Genomic DNA, 18055 nt, shown 5'->3' with positions numbered 1-18055 from the left:
CATAAAAGAAATGAAATTGAGTTATTTGTAGTGAGGTGGATGGACCTAGAGTTTGTCATACAGAGTGAAGTAAGTCAGAAGGAGGAAAACAAATACCATATGCTAACACATATATGTGGAATCTAAAAAAAAAAAAAAGTTCTGAAGAACCTTGTGGCAGGACAGGAATAAAGATGCAGACATGGAGAATGGACTTGAGGACACGGGTAGGGGAGGGGTGGGCTGGGACAAGGTGAGAGAGTAGCATGGACACATATACACTACCAAATGTAAAATAGCTAGTGGGAAGCAGCTGCATAGCACAGGGAGATCAGCTCAGTACTTTGAGACCTCCTAGAGAGGTGGGATAGGGATGGTGGGAGGGAGATGCAAGAGAGAGGGGATATGGGGATATGTGTATACGTATGGCCGATTCACTTTGTTATACAGCAGAAGCTAACACACCATTGTAGAGCAATTATACTCCAATAAAGATGTTGGGGAAAAAACCCAGTTATCAATAAGGTTTTGTAAAATTTCGAAACATGGCTTTAAAATATAGGGCCCCTATTCTTTTTTACATGATTTTTTTCCTTTTTGATTGTGTGTGTGTGTGTGTGTGTGTGTGTGTGTGTGTGTGTGTGTAAGAGAGCAAAATCCAGTTTGCAGCTCAGTTCCTTCTGCTTTGTGGCTTTTTCCTGTGTGTTCCCATTGTACTTTGTCTTTTCTAGAATTCCTCATATTTGTGTTTACGCAGGTGGATCAGGTCAAGGCCAGGCGCTCAGGTATTGCTTGTCTTTTTTGCCTTAGTTCCTAACAGATTCCTGCTCATAATAGGCATGGGGGAATAAGCAATTTCTATACTTCTTCCCTGATTTATTTTTCTCCATAGTACTTACCATATTCTAACATACTATATTATTAACTTATTTGTTTTATTTATCATGTATCTCCTCCCACTAAATTATAAGTGCCACCATGGCAGGGATTTTAAACTATTTTGCTTACTATTATATTTCTAACACCTAGAAGAATACCTGGCACAAAGTTGACCAGTGATTATTGTGGAATGATTAATTAATGAATTGTTCAAATTTAGATAATTGCCTAAATTATACCATACGATCTGTAAAATATGATAGGTATAAATGCTGGAATGGAAAAAAATTTAAGTAATCATAAAACTGTAGAGTTTAGGGACTTCCCTGGTGGTGCAATGGTTAAGAATCCACCTGCCAATGCAGGGGACATGGGTTTGAGCCCTGGTCTGGGAAGATCCCCCATGCCATGGAGCAACTAAGCCCATGCACCACAACTACTGAGCCTGCGCTCTAGAGCCCGTGTGCCACAACTACTGAAGCCCACACACCCGGGGCCTGTGCTCTGCAACAACAGAAGCCACTGCTATGAGAAGTCCGTGCACGGCAATGAAGAGCAGCCCCTGCTCGCCGCAACTAAAGAAAGCCGGTGCGCAGCAGTGAAGACCCAACACAGCCATAAATAAATAGATAGATAAAGTAAATTTATTTTAAAAAAATAATAAAACTGTAGAGTTTAAAAGCCAGGAAGACCTTAGTAACATGTAATTCTGTTCCATTTTGGGAAATGACCAAGAGGTGAAATGACATGATTTAAGCATGGAGTCAGTTAATTGTAGAGATAGAACAAGAATTTAGAACTCAAGTAAAATTTAATAATTAATAGTGGTGTTAGGGTATGTGGGAGGCAAGATGTGTGATTGTGGGTAAGAAAAAGAACAGGTTCTGGAATCAAGTAGATATAGGTAAGTGACCAGCCTCCCATGCATCAGTTTCCTCCTCTGCAAATCAGGAATAATTCTACCTTTCTTATACATTGTTCTGGGACATGTATGAGACAAAGCATATTAACTTAAGAATGTACCCTGCCAGGCATTTAGTGAAGGCTCAGTAAAGGTGGCTCCCATTATTCCTATTTGGAATATTTTGCTTGATATCCCAGTAAATACCATTTAGGTTTTTTTCCCTCATAGCATGTTAACACAATTTGCAATTGTGTATTTAATGTCTGTTCTCCATTAGATTGTAAGCTCCATACAGGCGTGAGTTGTGTCTCTTTTCCTTATTGTGCTGTATCCAATGTCTTATACAGTGCCGGAAACATGATAGGCCCTGTGTAAGTATGAATTATTTAATTAACTTGAGAAGGTTGCTAAGGAGTTTGAAAAGAGGAACATTTGATGAAAACCTTTATGACTAACAAAGGTTGAGAAGAATTAGGTGGGCAGCTTTATGTTAAAACCATAGGTACCTTCTTAGGATCAGAATCATATACTTCTACGGAACCTTGTGCTTTTAATTTGTTTTTCCCAAGTAAACTGCTCTGCTGGAAAGCAAATTGACAGACTTCCTGGCAAGAATATTCGTTAAGTTTATAAGATACTGTTCATTGTAAATGACTAAATTAGCTTTTGGTGACCACTGTTGGATAAGATAAAATGATCCATTGAGGTACTAGACCTGTGGGGCTGAGAGATCAAGCACCTCGATAACAGTCTTGAGGCCCTTGCCCAGCCATCAGCCTATCTATCTCTTGTTACTTTACCTAGTTTCATTTGATGAAAATCAAGAAAATTGTTTTTCTCCTCAAATTGCTATTCCCTCCTACTTTTTCTGTACTGTTTTGAAGCAGTAACCATAGTTACTAGTAGAAGCTCCTTGGAGCTTTAAAAACATCACAGCTGGAGGTAGAGTGATCTAGATAAAAGCATAAGAAAAAAAGCTTACTGTCGTTTTTTTTTTCCTCCTGTTGGAACTGAGTTCTTTCATTAGGAAGCACTTAGCATAAAGTGGAATGTTCTTTATTCCCACTAGAGTAGACAATATTTTCATTTAAATTAACAGTAGGTTAGCACCTGGCTCCTTTTTAGAGTCAGGAAAGGGAGGTAATGCTACTGCTCACCTGTCCTCCACCTGAATCTACCCTCTCTCTATCCTCTTCTTTCTCTTCTCTATTTCTTTACACCTTCCCGGGGCCAACAGCGAGTAATACTGACATTTGGGGCCCAGATGGATAAGGTTGGAAGTTGCACCTTTGGATTAATGTGGCTTGGAGCGGGGAAGGCAGGGAGGAATGAAGGAGCACTAAAATCTTGGCACAGTGTACCAGGAGCATATTTGCCAGGACCAAGAAGAATCAAGGGCCATCTCTTGTCAGAGGGCCAGAATGAGTGATTTCTAGAAGTAAGTTTGGGATGGCACTGTTGAGAAGAGAAAGGAAAAGTATATTTATTAAGCATCTAGTATGTATTGAATACCTACATTGGTACATTCTACTGTATCACGTTCTCTTTTATTCTAGGCTGTGAAAGTACTCTGAAAATTTTAAAATACCTGGTTTATACCATCTTGTTTCTTGGTGTGATCTATACTGGGATTGGCAAACTACAGCCTATGGGCCAAATCCTGCCCACAGTCTGGTTTTTTGTAAATAAAGTTTTATTAGACCATAGCCACCATGCTCATTCATTTATGTATAGTCTGTGACTGCTTTTGCACTTTGAAGGCAGAATTGAGTAGTTGCTACAGAGACTGGATAGCCTGTAAAACCTGAAATATTTACTGTCTGGCTCTTTACAGAAAAGTTTGCCAATCCCTGATATAGATGGACTGGATCAGTTCATCTTGGACCAGGTATGGGAATGGTTATATTTGGAGTAAAGCATACTCTTAGGTTGTACTCCTTGTGGATATTAGAATAGTGGCATCATGAAAGGAGGGTGCTGGGGATTTGGATAAAAGTGGTAGGCTTTCTGGGCCTTTTTCAGTCATAAGTCCAAACCTAAATTGTGAAAGGGAACTTTAAATGTAAACTTTGTATTTTTTCCACATTTCTTTGCCATTTTCTAATCCTACATACATAACTGTGACTGTAGTCTCAAATGGACTTAACTCTAATTCTGTTACTCATTCATAGACTTCCATAAATGTAGACTTACGTATTTTAATTGGAAATGACCTTGGAAATCATCTGCTCCAATATCCTTATTTTACTAATAGCAAAAACTGAGATCCTAAGAAGTTATCCTATACCTGATGTCACAAAAGCAGGTTAGTGGCGAATCCTGCTGTCAGGCATAGAGGCATTTACTTATGAAGTCTACCCTGTAAGGTCTCGCCCAGTATGTCTGCAGCTCTGAGTAGGACTTCTTAGAAATCTAAAGAAACAACTGAAGAGGAGAGAAGCATTAAATCTAGATTCTAATTTAACTCTGCTACTGATTATCTTTGTGATTTTTAGTAAGTGTACCATTCTTTGATAAACAGAGGTGAGAATCTAGAAGATAAATTAAGCGCGTAAGGATGACTGTAGACTAAATTCCAGATATGTGCTTCATTTCCTGGTAAATGTGCAGTTATTCAAGTAAACACAGTGGTATATTCACAATCCCCGAGTAATCTGTAAGTGAAACACTGGAGAATCCAGAATCCGTGTTGCTTTAAGTGGGGTATATAAATGTGTGTAAATGTTTTTCTTTTGTGAATTGTACAAAATGTAATTTATAATAAAAAGATCCAATTTATGACTTCATGAGCTAATGAGAAAGACTTCCTTAAGAAAATTAAATTAAAATTAAATGTTGTTTAACTAAAAATACAAAAAAGGAATACACGAGAAATTGTGGACATTTTACTTTTATATTCCTGATTAGGGATATTGCCATCACAATTGGAGCAGAGTCATTATTTTCCTTAAATTTAGTACTGCAAAGGCCTCTCCCTTTATTGCATCAGGAAATAATCATAGAATTTCTTCTTGCTGGTTCCCCAGGGACCCATTTTAGACAAGAGGAATCCTAACGGCAGCCTGTACAAAAAAATCTACACATTGGAACCTCTATTGTGAGAGCAGATATTAGTATCCGTTTGGCTTATTCTGTAGATGATTTGTAAAACCTTAACACCAGTATTAGTTGCATGTATTTAATTAATCTCTACAGAATTGTATAGTTGTTTCTTCTTTCCCTCTGTGATAAGTCAGGCCCCTCTACTTTCTTTCCTTTTACATTGGAAAACTTAACGTTTTTTTTCTTAGCAATATAAAATAATGAGCAAATTTATGTTGTAGCTTAATAGTCTTAACTCATCTTAATTATAAATTAAGATGCGATGAGACTGTGTTCAACTCTTAAAATACATGATTGCTATTTAATCTTTCAGAAATTTAAGCCATTTTAGCAAGTAAATATTTTGTATTTAGCTTATATTTTTATTGAAGGCCTATATCCAAATGGATTGTCCAAAAAAAGAATATCAAAAGGAACACGTTTGTTTAAATGTGGAATTCTAAGTAAATATTTTTATTACAGTTGGTTCATTAGAATTGAGATTGACATACAATCATAATGGTTTCGGGTATCACTTATCTGGAACTCTGATTTACCAGCATAGTTTAATTACCTAAGCTAGTAGTTTTCAGTTCTTCAAAACCATGTTTCTCTTTGGTAGTCATAAAAGTAATCAATTCCTCTTTACTATTATTTGAAATTTAAAATAAATTTAATTTGTTTTGGGCTTCCCTGGTGGCACAGTGGTTGGGAGGCTGCCTGCCGATGCAGGGGACATGGGTTCGTGCCCCGGTCCGGGAGGATCCCACATGCCGCCGAGCGGCTGGGCCCGTGAGCCATGGCCGCTGAGCCTGTGCGTCCGGAGCCTGTGCTCCGCAACGGGAGAGGCCACAACGGTGAGAGGCCCGCGTACCGCAAAAAAAAAAAAAAAAATTAATTTGTTTTAAAAAAATCAAAAGATTTAGGTACAAAGTACTGCTTTGTTTTCAGACTCATTAACATGTCCCCAATTTATTGAATTCTGTTTAAACTTACAGAAATTTCTGAGTTCCATGGACCACTTCAGAGGGTCATTAAACTTTCCTGGCACTATATACAAAGTTTTGTACACGTGAAAATTCTTTTGAGGTGAAGTGTCTAGCTTTTATTGAAGTCTCAAAGCTGTCCGTCACCCAAACAAGGTTCAAAACCCTTTTTATAAGGCTTCTGAAGCTTCTTGCCTTCTGAAGGGATAATGAAGGTAAATCTGCTTTGCTTTCTAAAGAATCTTGAGTGACCAACCTCCATTTTTCACAGGTGAGGAAACTGAAGCTCCTAGAAGTTAAATGACTTACACAAGAATATTGTATCAATAGTTTAATCCTTGTCAAATTAACAGGGGTCCCTCTGGGGCTCTTGTGGCATCTTGATTTCTTAGGGCCTTTTTAGCCTTACGGCTTCTGCACAGAGATTGTTGAGCTTTCAGCTGGGCAGCAAGGTATTTGAATACAAAGCTTTTATGGGTGTGATAGAGATCTCTCCTAATTTGTTCCAATTATTTCATGAAATATTAGTGTGATACTAGTTATATAGTTTCTTAGAGGAAATCTGTATGGAGGGCCCCTAAAGCATCAAAGGAAAATCTCTAAGTCTTCATAAAAAAACTATACCTTTGGCAATGTCCATATTGAAGTAGAATTTAGGAGCAAGGTCATGAGACTTCAGACTACAGAAATTTCAGGCCTGTGAACCTTTCGTTAATTCATTTAATAGATGTTTATTGTGTGCCTACTATAGGGATATAGGTTTTACTAGTTGATAAAGAATACTTGTGGTAAAATATGAGATTGTGTTCATTTAGTAATATCACCAGTTTAATTAATGTTGGAAGATGTTTTTCTAATTAACCCAAAGGAAAAAAAACATACAATAATATAGACAGCAACTTTTATATAATAGTCATTAGTATGCTAATCTGATAGAGTTATGAAACATTATAAATTCTCAGACTACTGGGAATTAAGGAGATCGCCTTATTTAAATACAAGACCAAAGCAAAAAAAAAAAAAAAAAAGATTTTGTTTCATTTACCATTTTTCACTATCTAAGATTTAACTATTTTTTTTGGTAAAAACAGGTACAAAGTTTATTATTAGACACATAGCGCAATAACAAGTGGGAGAACACGCAGAGAAACAGTTTAGTGAAGATAGAAGCAAGGCAGAGATGCACACCTGTAGAGGAAGGGTGTGGACGTCCTCCCTAAAGAGGAGGAGCGCAGTAAAGAGGTGGTTAAGTCATTTATATAGGGCAGTTCTTCCGGGTCTTTGTTTACCTTTGGCCAATTATCTGGTTTCTTTTTCTGCACCTGACGTGCCCTAGGACCCTTCCCAACACATGTGAGCAACTTTTTTCCAAGATGGATTACAGCCCAGAGGCCTTAGCATGGCTTTAGCATCACATATTATGGGGTGGTGCCCCCTCCTTTTTGACCCCTAAGGTGCAATGTTTCCCTTGCCCCAAGGATAGGAAATGTATGACCTCTTGATCTTTTAACAGGGTTTAGTCCCACTCTGTCCCTGCCATAAAAATGTCCAATGTCTGGTTATTTGCCCTATTTCTGTTGCCGGTTTTTATATCGAGGTGCAGATCTCGAAATACAGACAGGAGTTGGTTCATAAATATGTAGTCCTGGAGCCCGTTTGTCTCTTGTTTCAGGAAGTGTAAACAAGGGGCTGGTAATGAATGTCCGGCCTGGAGCCCATCTTCTTCTCACCCCAGGAAGTGTGAACAGGAGGCCAGTTGTAAATGTCTAGCCTGGAGCCCATCTATCTCCTTCCTCAAATCCCCCCCTGAGAGATGTGAATCCCAATAAATCTTTATTGGGAGGATGAAGGGCGAAGGTCTGTCTTCTCCAGCTTCCTCATGTTGGCATGGGGCTCGTAGGCCCTACCTAGTTGGGGTCAGAGAGCTCTCGTCCTGTCTCATTAAGGGGCCCATGGTGACTTCTCTTGTTATTCTGAGGAGTAGCTGGAATCTGTGCATCACCGTCATCTTGAAGGGAAACTATTGTAATCTGGAAGAGACAAACTTAACAAGTAGATTAAAAAGGCAAGGGCCAAAGATCAGTAAAAGAAATATTGAAACCAGGGGCCCAAGCAGGGGTAAGAACCAGGTTACATTTGATAGCGTTACTTTAACTGTACTCCACATAGTGTTAGCACTTGGGTTACCCTGTCCAAAGGAATGAAGCCATTGAGCATGGTCATATAACTTTTTGACGTCTTTTTCTACTAACCCAGTGTTATTGATGTAGGTATAACAGACCTAGTTAGAAGTAGTTGGAGGAGTGACAACCTGAATGTTAATAGAGAAAATAGATCTCATTTCTTTTCAGGAGATAAAGCCTGAAACCCAGTCTGGACCTGGCACTTTGGGGTGACTTGTAGCCAGGTAGCCAGTTGTCTAGTTTCATCTAAGTAGGCTTTAACTTTTAATGTGGTATTAACACGTAGATAACAGGTACTATTGGTCTGAAATTTTTCTCCTTAATAGTCAAAGCAGACATTACCATTAATGATGTTAGTGTTTTTCTAGGTATGAGAAGATGTAAGAATTTGGACTCATAAAATCTTTTTCTGAAAATATCTAACTGTCTGAAGGCCTGTGCTGCCAGTTTTTCCCAGAGCACAGAGTGCCTCATTTCTGATCTCCACCCTGAGCTCCTTTCAGGGGGTGTTGAAGGTCAACAGCTGCAGTGGCCATGATTTAGTCCTTGTAGAGGTAGATGGCAAGTGTCAGTTTCCAGTCAGCAGGGCCCCTTCATGGTCATAAGTTTAACCATGGTTGGGGGGGCATTTCATGGCCATTTTATCCCATGGTGCGAGGAATGCTCACTCCCAGGTCTGGCGAAGATTTCGTTGACAGGCCACTCAATGTGCTGTTACTGGACTAGCTCTGTTAACAGTAGCCAAAAACCTCTGGACCACTTGTCTTACTAATCCCTTATGGTCCAGGTGAATATTCCCTCTTGTTGCTTCTTCTCATATCTAGAGTTACACTATTACAGTCATTGATTTCATATGGAACTATATATCATTATTTGATCAGAGGCTCAGTCACACATGTGGTAATGTAATAAACAACAATTTTGTAAAACAGGCAATATAGAAAACAGTATAGCCGGCAGTATTAGTAAGGTCATAAGTACGAATTTAAGTCAAGAACTTCCATTAGTTGTAGCCCAGTATATACCCAGGTTATCTGACTTAGTCTGTTCTGTTCCAGCCCTTGTCTTTCAGGGAAATTGTATATTGGCATTGTTCATAAGGCATTTCGCCCAATTTTCTAGTGTAACTAGACTGATTATCCTTAGTATGATTTAATTGTTCCCAGCATAGAGGAGCTGATAAAGCTGCTGGGAACCTAAGAGTTTCCAATCTCAGGAGGGAGCAGATAGAAAGATGAATGTTTTAATTTTACCCACAGGTGTAAATTACCAAACTGTTGTAAACCATAAGTAGCTTGAGGAGAAGAGCTTCTTTACATCTTGAACTCCCGGGTTTCGGCACCATCTGATCTCGGAGAGGCAGCAGTGAGTGGTGGCGTGAAGTGAGATCTTAATTCCCTGCCGAGGAATTGAACCTGGGTAGCCTGGATGAAAACTAGGAATCCTAGTCACCACACCCCCTGGCTTTTGCCCCCCAGTGAAAAATGCATTTCTCATGGAGGCAAAACTGTAAAAACAGGTACAAAGTTTATTATTAGAGACATAGCACAACAACAAGTGGGAGAGCACACAGAGAAACAGTTTGCTTAGTGAAGATAGAAGCAAGGCAGAGATGCACACCGGGAGAGGAAGGGTGTGGGTGTCCTCCCTAATGAGGAGGAGCCTATTATTCTTAAGTTAATGGGGTTTTTTTAATGTTTAATTTCAGTGGTCATATTTTACATTGTGAACATAGTTCCTGAATTTTTATATTACTTGGTAATGTAAGGTAGCATAGTTGCAAGTGTAAAAGGTACAGCAAATTCATTGGAAGTATCCTTAAATGAACTTAAATTTCAATCGCTTTTCATATATACTTAAGATGCTTTCAAAATAAGGATTTAATATACATTTCAAAGAACTAAAGACTAATCCCATTTTACAATATTCATTTTACATAGTATGCTTGAGATTTATGAACTGTGAGATTCTATGTGTGTCTTTCCAATTCCAGTTAATCAGATTGGCTTTTCAAACTGGAACAAAATTCTTCAACATTCTAAATCTTACTCTCTTAAGATTCCTTAGCCAGTTCAGTTCCTTTTTTTTTTTTTTCATAAATTTATTTATTTATTTTTGGCTGTGTCAGGTCTTCGTTTCTGTGCGAGGGCTTTTTCTAGTTGCTGCGAGCGGGGGCCACTCTTCATCGCAGTGCACGGGCCTCTCACTATCGCGGCCTCTCTTGTTGCGGAGTACAGGCTCCAGACGCGCAGGCTCAGTAGTTGTGGCTCACGGGCCCAGTTGCTCCGCGGCATGTGGGATCTTCCCAGACCAGGGCTCGAACCCGTGTCCCCTGCATTGGCAGGCAGATTCTCAACCACTGCGCCACCAGGGAAAAGCCCCTCAGTTCTTACAAAGTAATCACTTCAGAGGAATATTAATGTAGTATTTGTATCGTGTTTGTTTTCACATTCTGTTCTTTTTAAATGTTTTTACTATATTTCTATATGTTTATGGTATGTAATTGATTTCCAAGGGTGATTATATGATGAACAATATTTTAGTTAATAGGCAGTTAAGATTCAGTTGATGCAGAAGCTTTAGTTATGTATGTGTCCCTTCCCTGTGCTCCCATGAATAGTGTATCCTGAGCTCAGAACCTCATGATGTTTATTGAATTTTTTTTTTTTTTTTTTGGCGGTACGTGGGCCTCTCACTGTTGTGGCCTCTCCCGTTGCGGAGCACAGGCTCCAGATGCGCAGGCTCAGCGGCCATGGCTCATGGGCCCAGCCGCTCCGCGGCATGTGGGATCCTCCCAGACCGGGGCACGAACCCGTGTCCCCTGCATCGGCAGGTGGACTCTCAACCACTGCGCCACCAGGGAAGCCCAACACTATATATTTTTACATGAATAAATTGATTGAGGGACATGAGGGACCTGGCTTTGTGTCCCCTATAGTCACCAAACAAGACTTTAAACTCTGGGGCACTGTATTAGTCAGGGTTCTCCAAAGAAACAGAATCCATAGGATGTGTGTGTGTGTGTGTGTGTGTGTGTGTGTGTGTGTGTATTAGAAGAGAGAGATTGATTGATTGATTGATTTTAAGGAGTTGGCTCATGCACTTATGGTGGGTGGCAGGTCTGAAATTTGCAGAGCAGGCTGGCAGGGTGGAGACCTGGAGAAGAGTTAATGTTGTAGCTCAAGTCTAAAGGCAGTTTCCAGAGAGAATTACCTCTTCCTTGAGGGACTTCAGTTATTTTTCTCTCAAGGCCTTCAACTGATTGGATGAGGCCTACCCACATTATGGAGGATAATTTGCTTTATTCAAAGTCTACTGATTTAAATGTTAATATCATCAAAAACCCCCAAACAAACCAACCCTTTACAGCAACATCCAGACTGGTGTTTGACCATATATCTGGGCACTGTGGCTTAGCCAAGTTGACACGTAAAATTAACCATCATAGGTACCAAGTAAGTAATTAATTTCAGTGGGGGAAAAAAGATTCCATAGTATTTTCATAAATGAAATTAGCTATGAAAAAAATTGAAATTAGTATAAGGAATATTAACAAGTTAAAATTAAAAAGAAACATGCATGGTTATGGCCAGGAATATATTTGTATAATATAATTTTTATATTTAAGTGCAGCATAGGAAAACAAAGCATATGAACAAGTATTACAAAATATATAATAGAAAATTTTCAGGAAACAGTGATCAGAATGGGATTAAAGGCAAGTATTCCTAAAGAACATGAATTTCGATCAAATTTTGAAGGAAGTGTACAGCTATTCATATCTATGGAGTTGGGGCATAATCCCAAAAGTAGAATACCAAAACCTTATGAGAGGCTTGGAGAAGGAAAGACAGGGAAAAACTGAAGGGGGGCCTTGAATATATATTTTATATTTGTTTAGCTAGGCAATTAAAAAAAAAAACTTCTGAGAGTTAATTAGGAGGGAAGTAATTAAATAAAACATTTCTTAAAGATACTGTTCTGCATGTATTAATGGACTACAGTGGTTTCTAAGCCTAAGCACGGGATGTGAGAACCTGGACAAAGATTTATAAATAGAAAGAGAATCCAGATCTCTTAGAGATTGATCAAGGAATTGACAGAACTTTGTGATTTAATATTGGAGACAAATATGAGAGAGATATACTAATTTTGTCTAAATTGGAAGTCTGGTGCCATAAGAATGATGTTGTTAATTTTGACAGTGATGTGGAAATATAGAAAATGGGCAGGTAGAATATGGTGAATGTTACACACATATGACTCAAGGGATGTTCAATACGGTAAAAGTTACTACATCACTGTACTATAATATTCTAATATTCTACTCTGAGGCATAAAGTATAGTACCTTCTTATTAAGGAATTTTATTCTACTTGGTGAAACCAGCATACTTTTATTATAAACTTTATAGTGTGAAATTTAATATTTGAAGATATCAGACATGAAATTACTGGTAAATCATCTCTTAGTATCTACTGTAACAAAGACAATGAAAACTGTAGAAGTTCAAAGTGAGAGGGTATTTAAGGGTATTCCTATTTTCGGGGAAGGATTTATGGCAGATATCAGATTTAAGCTCCTATAGATAGGATTTGAAATGTTTTACATAATGGGGCTAATGGGGGCAAGCAGAAAGCCCCACATGTTGGATGCTTAGCTATGGCTAAAATGTACTATGTGTTTTAAAATAAAACTTTGTTAATTTGGATATCTTATAACTTATACACAACCCTTTAATCTGCTTATTATATATAATCATTTTTATATGACCTGCGACTGTAACATCAGTCAGTTGTATAATTTACCTTTTTTTCTTTCACTCGCCATTCTCTTTAGTTTATGTCTCAAAAATCCATGAAAATGTTGGTCACTTCTTGAGGGTAGCATTGAGATTATCTGTTATTTCCCTTTGGTCATTGTTTATTTTGTCATCACACTGTGATGTGTGATGATGTGTGATGTGTGCCCTTGTTTTCATTACTTTGCTTTGTCCATAGTCCTAAGAGTGGCATTAATTGGGATGTTTCTTGGTCCAGAGCCAAGTATTCCTACTGTTGTCATTGTGCTTGAGCCTACCTTCTCTTGCTTTCTTTCCAGATAGGAGCTTCTTTGAATGGTGGTATTTCTTCCTGTGCCTGCTTCTCAAGCCCCATTCTAATTTCTCTTCTCCAAACCTTATTGCCTCTTACTGTTAAGTGGTAAATTTCTTCTTTGGATTGCATTTATAGCAGTTTTTATGATATGCATAGAATTTGAATTACTGAAATAAAACTGTATTTTCTGTACCTCAGTTAATATTGGGTACCTCAGTTTTCATCAAGTCAGATAATTTTCTTAACAAGTTGTCAATGTTTTCAGGGTTTCAGTACAAGTTATCATCTTGCAATACAAAAATGATATCTGGTATTGTTAAGGTTTGTCACAAGGTTACCGGAGATGGAATATTTAAAATATCATGCAATATACATGGAAAACTTTCCATAATTCTAGCTTCTATATTTTAAAAAATAATACTGTTTATTTATAATCAGTCAATGAAGGTGCACTTTAAACAATACTGGGAGAAAAGGATTTAACAGCTCCTGAACATCCTAATACCACTTCTTTCCCTGACCATTTTATTAATTGGAATTCCTCTGGAGATCATTCTGTGGAAAACAACTCCTCCCTCCTCCCACCTTTACCCAAGAGGTCAGAATACAAGTATTCCTTCCTTTGCATGTACTTTAATCTTGCTTAGAGTTATTATGTCTTCCCCCCTTAATTGTTCATTGTTACTACTTCTGTAGTTTCAAAAAATACCCACTATAATTAAAATTCAGGAAGAGCATTGAGACTTCAATGGAGCTGTCAGTTGTTATATTAATTACAATTTACTGAATGGCCATATGATTGGGGAAGAATAGGAACAAGTAATTTGATGGTTAACTGGTACAATTTTTTTTTTTTTTACAATTTTTAAATAAACTCTAAATTCTTTACTACATTTATGTGATAACTAGTAGTTTCTTGAATAGTAGTTCTCTAGGTAAGCAAGACAATGTATTTTGGTTAATAAGGAAATAAGAAGGGTTATTTGAATATTTGAAAATATTTAGGTTATTCTCCATAAAATACTGTTCTGTAATCTCCTTAGTCTATTTAATAAAAATTTATTGCCCTCCATTAGAAAGTAGATATAAAAATATTGTTTAGTATGTTAATATGAACCAAGCAGTAGTATGTATACCAGCCTAAGAAATGGAATTTTACCAATACAATGGAAACTCCCAGTGTAAACCTATCTCAACACATCCCTCTTTCTGTCTCCTTCTAAATGTAAACACTATACTGAATTTTGTGAGTGTTATTTTTTTAATTTAAAAATATAAGTTTTACATATATATCTATGCCTAAGTAATATAGCCTATTAATTTTTGAATTTTATAATAAATGGTATATTGTATGTATTCTTCTTACGATCTACGTTTAAGTTAAGATTCATTTACATTGCTCTGTAAGACATTTATTTTCATGGCTAGATATGAATATGTGATGAATTATTTTATCATTAATTGACACGTTTGTTTTTTCTATTATGAACAATACTTCAGTGAGTATTGTCTTGTGGTGTACATGCACAGAAGCATCTCTACCTAGGAGTAGAATTGCTGGGTCACAGAGTATATGCACATTCAGTTTTTTTTTTGTTTTTTTTTTTTTGCGGTACGCGGGCCTCTCACGGTTGCGGCCTCTCCCGTTGCGGAGCGCAGGCTCCGGACGCGCAGGCTCAGCGGCCATGGCTCACGGGGACCAGCCGCTCCGCGGCATGTGGGATCCTCCCGGACCGGGGCACGAACCTGTGTCCCCTGCCTCAGCCGGTGGACTCCCAACCACTGCGCCACCAGGGAAGCCTGCACATTCAGTTTAAATGCTAAATTATTTTTCAGTTTGGTTTGTGACACAGGGTGGCTAGATGTACACTAAAAATTTCCTCTTCTTCCTGGGCAGAGTTAGGTTGTATTTTCCACCTCCCCTGCATTAGGAATGTACACTTAAATGATTTCCAGTCTGTAGAATGTGAGTAGAAGTGGAAGCGCGGAGTCCTAACCACTGGACCGCCAGGGAAGTCCCTCCTTTTCATTTTTAATAATTAACATGCATCTTTTTCTTTCTTGATCTCATCAGGAGAATTTTATTACTCATTTTAAAGAACTAACTTATGGTTTTGTCATTCTCTTTATTGTGTTTTTTTCCATTTCATTAATTTATGCTTTAATATTTCTTCCTTTTCACCTTTTTTCTTTAGATGGGGTGGTTATTTTTTTAGTTAGACATTTAGCTCATTAATTTTCAGTCATTCTTCTTTCCTAATAAAAGCATTTATGAGAATACATTCTCTGAGTATAGCTTTCACAACATTTTATAGTTTTGAAATGTAGTATTTCTTTATTGTTGCATTCTTAGTTTAAAATTTTTTGTTATTATTTCTTGAGTTGTAAGTTATTTAGAGACATAATTTTAAATTTTCAAGTGTATGGCAGCTTTATGTTTCTTTTTGACTTTTATTTCTTTGCATTTTGATCAGAGAATGTAGTCTGATAGTGATCGTTCCATTCTTTCTTCCATGTCTCTTAACCTCTCTTTCGTATTTTTCATTTCTCCGTGACTTTGTAGATGATTTTGTCATTTCTGTCTTACAGTTTACTGACTCCATTCAGTATGTTTTAGTTGTTATTTAACATTGTGATTTTACTTATAATGTTTTTCAGTTCTAGCAGTTCTATTTGTCTCTCTTTCAGATTTACCTGTTCATTTTTTATAGTCTCTTGAATCTTACTGGTGTTTACAATTCACTCTTTTCTTTCACTTATGTATTAAGCATATTTAATGTTCTATATTTGATATTTCTAATACCTGAAATTTTGCAGGATATTTCTGCAACCAATTTTGTTGTTTATTTTTGCTGACTTTTTTTATAGTGCCTTGTTTACTTGTGTGTTTTGTGATTTTCTTTCTGAATTATGAACTCATTTTGTATTGGAACCCTGTGTAATTATGGAAATTCTTTTCAGGTTGAGTTCAGGGTACATTCCTCTAGAGAGGATTTTTATTTCCTTCTACTGTGTACTTGGAGATAGGGGTCTGTGAACCTGGATTTTAACTTAAAATTCTCACTCTTGGTTTTAAAGAATGTCCACATAGTATAGATGAATTCAGGCATCAAATTCTCATGTATTTGCTAAAGTTGAGGTAAATTTTCCTTGATGTTTGCCTTTAAGGTGTTTTTAAGGTGTTTGAATTCATTCTTTTCCTGGGTTATTATTTATCTTGGGCCCTGACTTTGTCTGTTGGTCTCTGATCTAACTTTAGGAGGCCTGAGCCTTTTTCCTTGGTTCCATGCATTCCTAGGTTACCAGGATCCACATATGCCCCCTGGAGTATCTGGCAGCTTCACTGCTTGCTTTTCTGTTTGTTCTCTTGATTTGTTTTTATTCTCGACATTAGTGATTTCCTATTGCATTCTTTATGGTATATCCAACATTGAAAAGGATGATTTTTATATTTTATTGAATAATTTTAAATGCTATGTACCAAAAATGTTTTAAGATCTGTAGTTTTTAGTTTATTTCAGGGAAAGGAAATCCTCTTAGAGAATTTTCAAAAGCATGGTTTCTAGAGCCCAACCCAGACCCACAGACCAGAAACTCCAGGCTACAGGGCCTGTGGGTATTTTTAAAAGCTTCTTAGATGATTCTGATGCACTGCAAGGTTTGAGAATCACTGACATAGAAAAAGTTGACAATTTAGTTGTGTAAACTTAAATAATTAAATATTAATAGCTAATGTTTATTGAAGATAAGGTAACATACATAGTAGAATGCAATAATCCTAGCTATAAGTATTATTATTATTTTTAATTAATTAATTTATTTGTTTGTTTTTTGGCTGTGTTGGGTCTTCGGTGTTGTGCGCAGGCTTTCTCTAGTTGTGGCTAGCGGGGGCTACTCTTCGTTGAGGTGCGCAGGCTTCTCATTGTGGTGGCTTCTCTTGTTGCGGAGCACAGGCTCTAGGCTCACGGGCTTCAGCAGCTGTGGCACGCAGGCTCAGTAGTTGTGGCTCAGGGGCTCTAGAGTGCAGGCTCAGTAGTCGTGGCACACGGGCTTAGTTGCTCTGTAGCATGTGGGATCTTCCCGGACCAGGGCTCGAGCCCGTGTCCCCTGCATTGGCAGGAGGATTCTTAACCACTGTGTCACCAGGGAAGCCCTATAAGTATTATCATTATGTGCTAGGCTCTATTGTAAATCTTTCACACATGTTGTCATTTATTCCTCACAGCAACACTATAGCTACTACTACTATCCTCATATTATAAATGAGTAAATTGAAGCACAGAGAATGTAGCACAATTGATATTTGAATTCAGATAGTCAGTCTAATTCCAGAGCATCTAAGCTTAACCCATCATCTTTATAGTCTTCTAGCTACTTCACAAACATTTTATTGATTCCCAGAGGGCATCTAACATTACAGAATATAGCAGGAAAAATATATTTGAATCATTACATATTCATGTTGATTCAGCATAGATACTGGGGAAGGAGGATAGTATAGTAGAAATAGCTTCAACTGGTAGTGAGATAGACAGGCATGGGTCTTTCCTCATCTGCTTGCTGTGTAGCTATAAGAAAGTAATTTATCTTTTCTGAGCCCTTATTTTCTCATTGGTAAAGGAGAATAATTATTTTTACTTCATAGAGATTTTGAAGAAATAAAATTAAGTAACATATTGCTTGACATACAGTGTATGGTCAGTATCGGATTCAAGGTATCCCCTAAGAAAATTATGTTGACTCCCATACAGAATATTGTAGTAAGTTTTAGTCTGGGAGTAGTTGATGGTGCTGGTGAGGGCAATGCTGACTGTCTGTATTGAGAGTATACTTGATGCCAAGCACTGCCCTAGGCTCTGGAAGCCGTGAGTAAGACATAGCCTTCCTGCTCTCAAGGAGCTTATAGTCCACTTGGGGTGGGGGCGGATCCAGACAGATACACAGGCA

At 37.7% G+C, this 18055-nt stretch overlaps 1 protein-coding gene across 8 annotated transcripts in view; it reads left to right on the top strand.

Moving 5' to 3' along the window:
- NCOA1 (nuclear receptor coactivator 1) overlaps window positions 1-18055 on the top strand; it is a 262175-nt gene that overhangs the window by 105691 nt on the left and 138429 nt on the right. The window lies entirely within an intron of this gene.

Source organism: Orcinus orca, chromosome 13 (genome assembly GCF_937001465.1).
Source record: "Orcinus orca chromosome 13, mOrcOrc1.1, whole genome shotgun sequence".
NCBI lineage: Eukaryota > Metazoa > Chordata > Mammalia > Artiodactyla > Delphinidae > Orcinus > Orcinus orca.
This window is presented reverse-complemented; position numbering and strand designations above follow the sequence as displayed.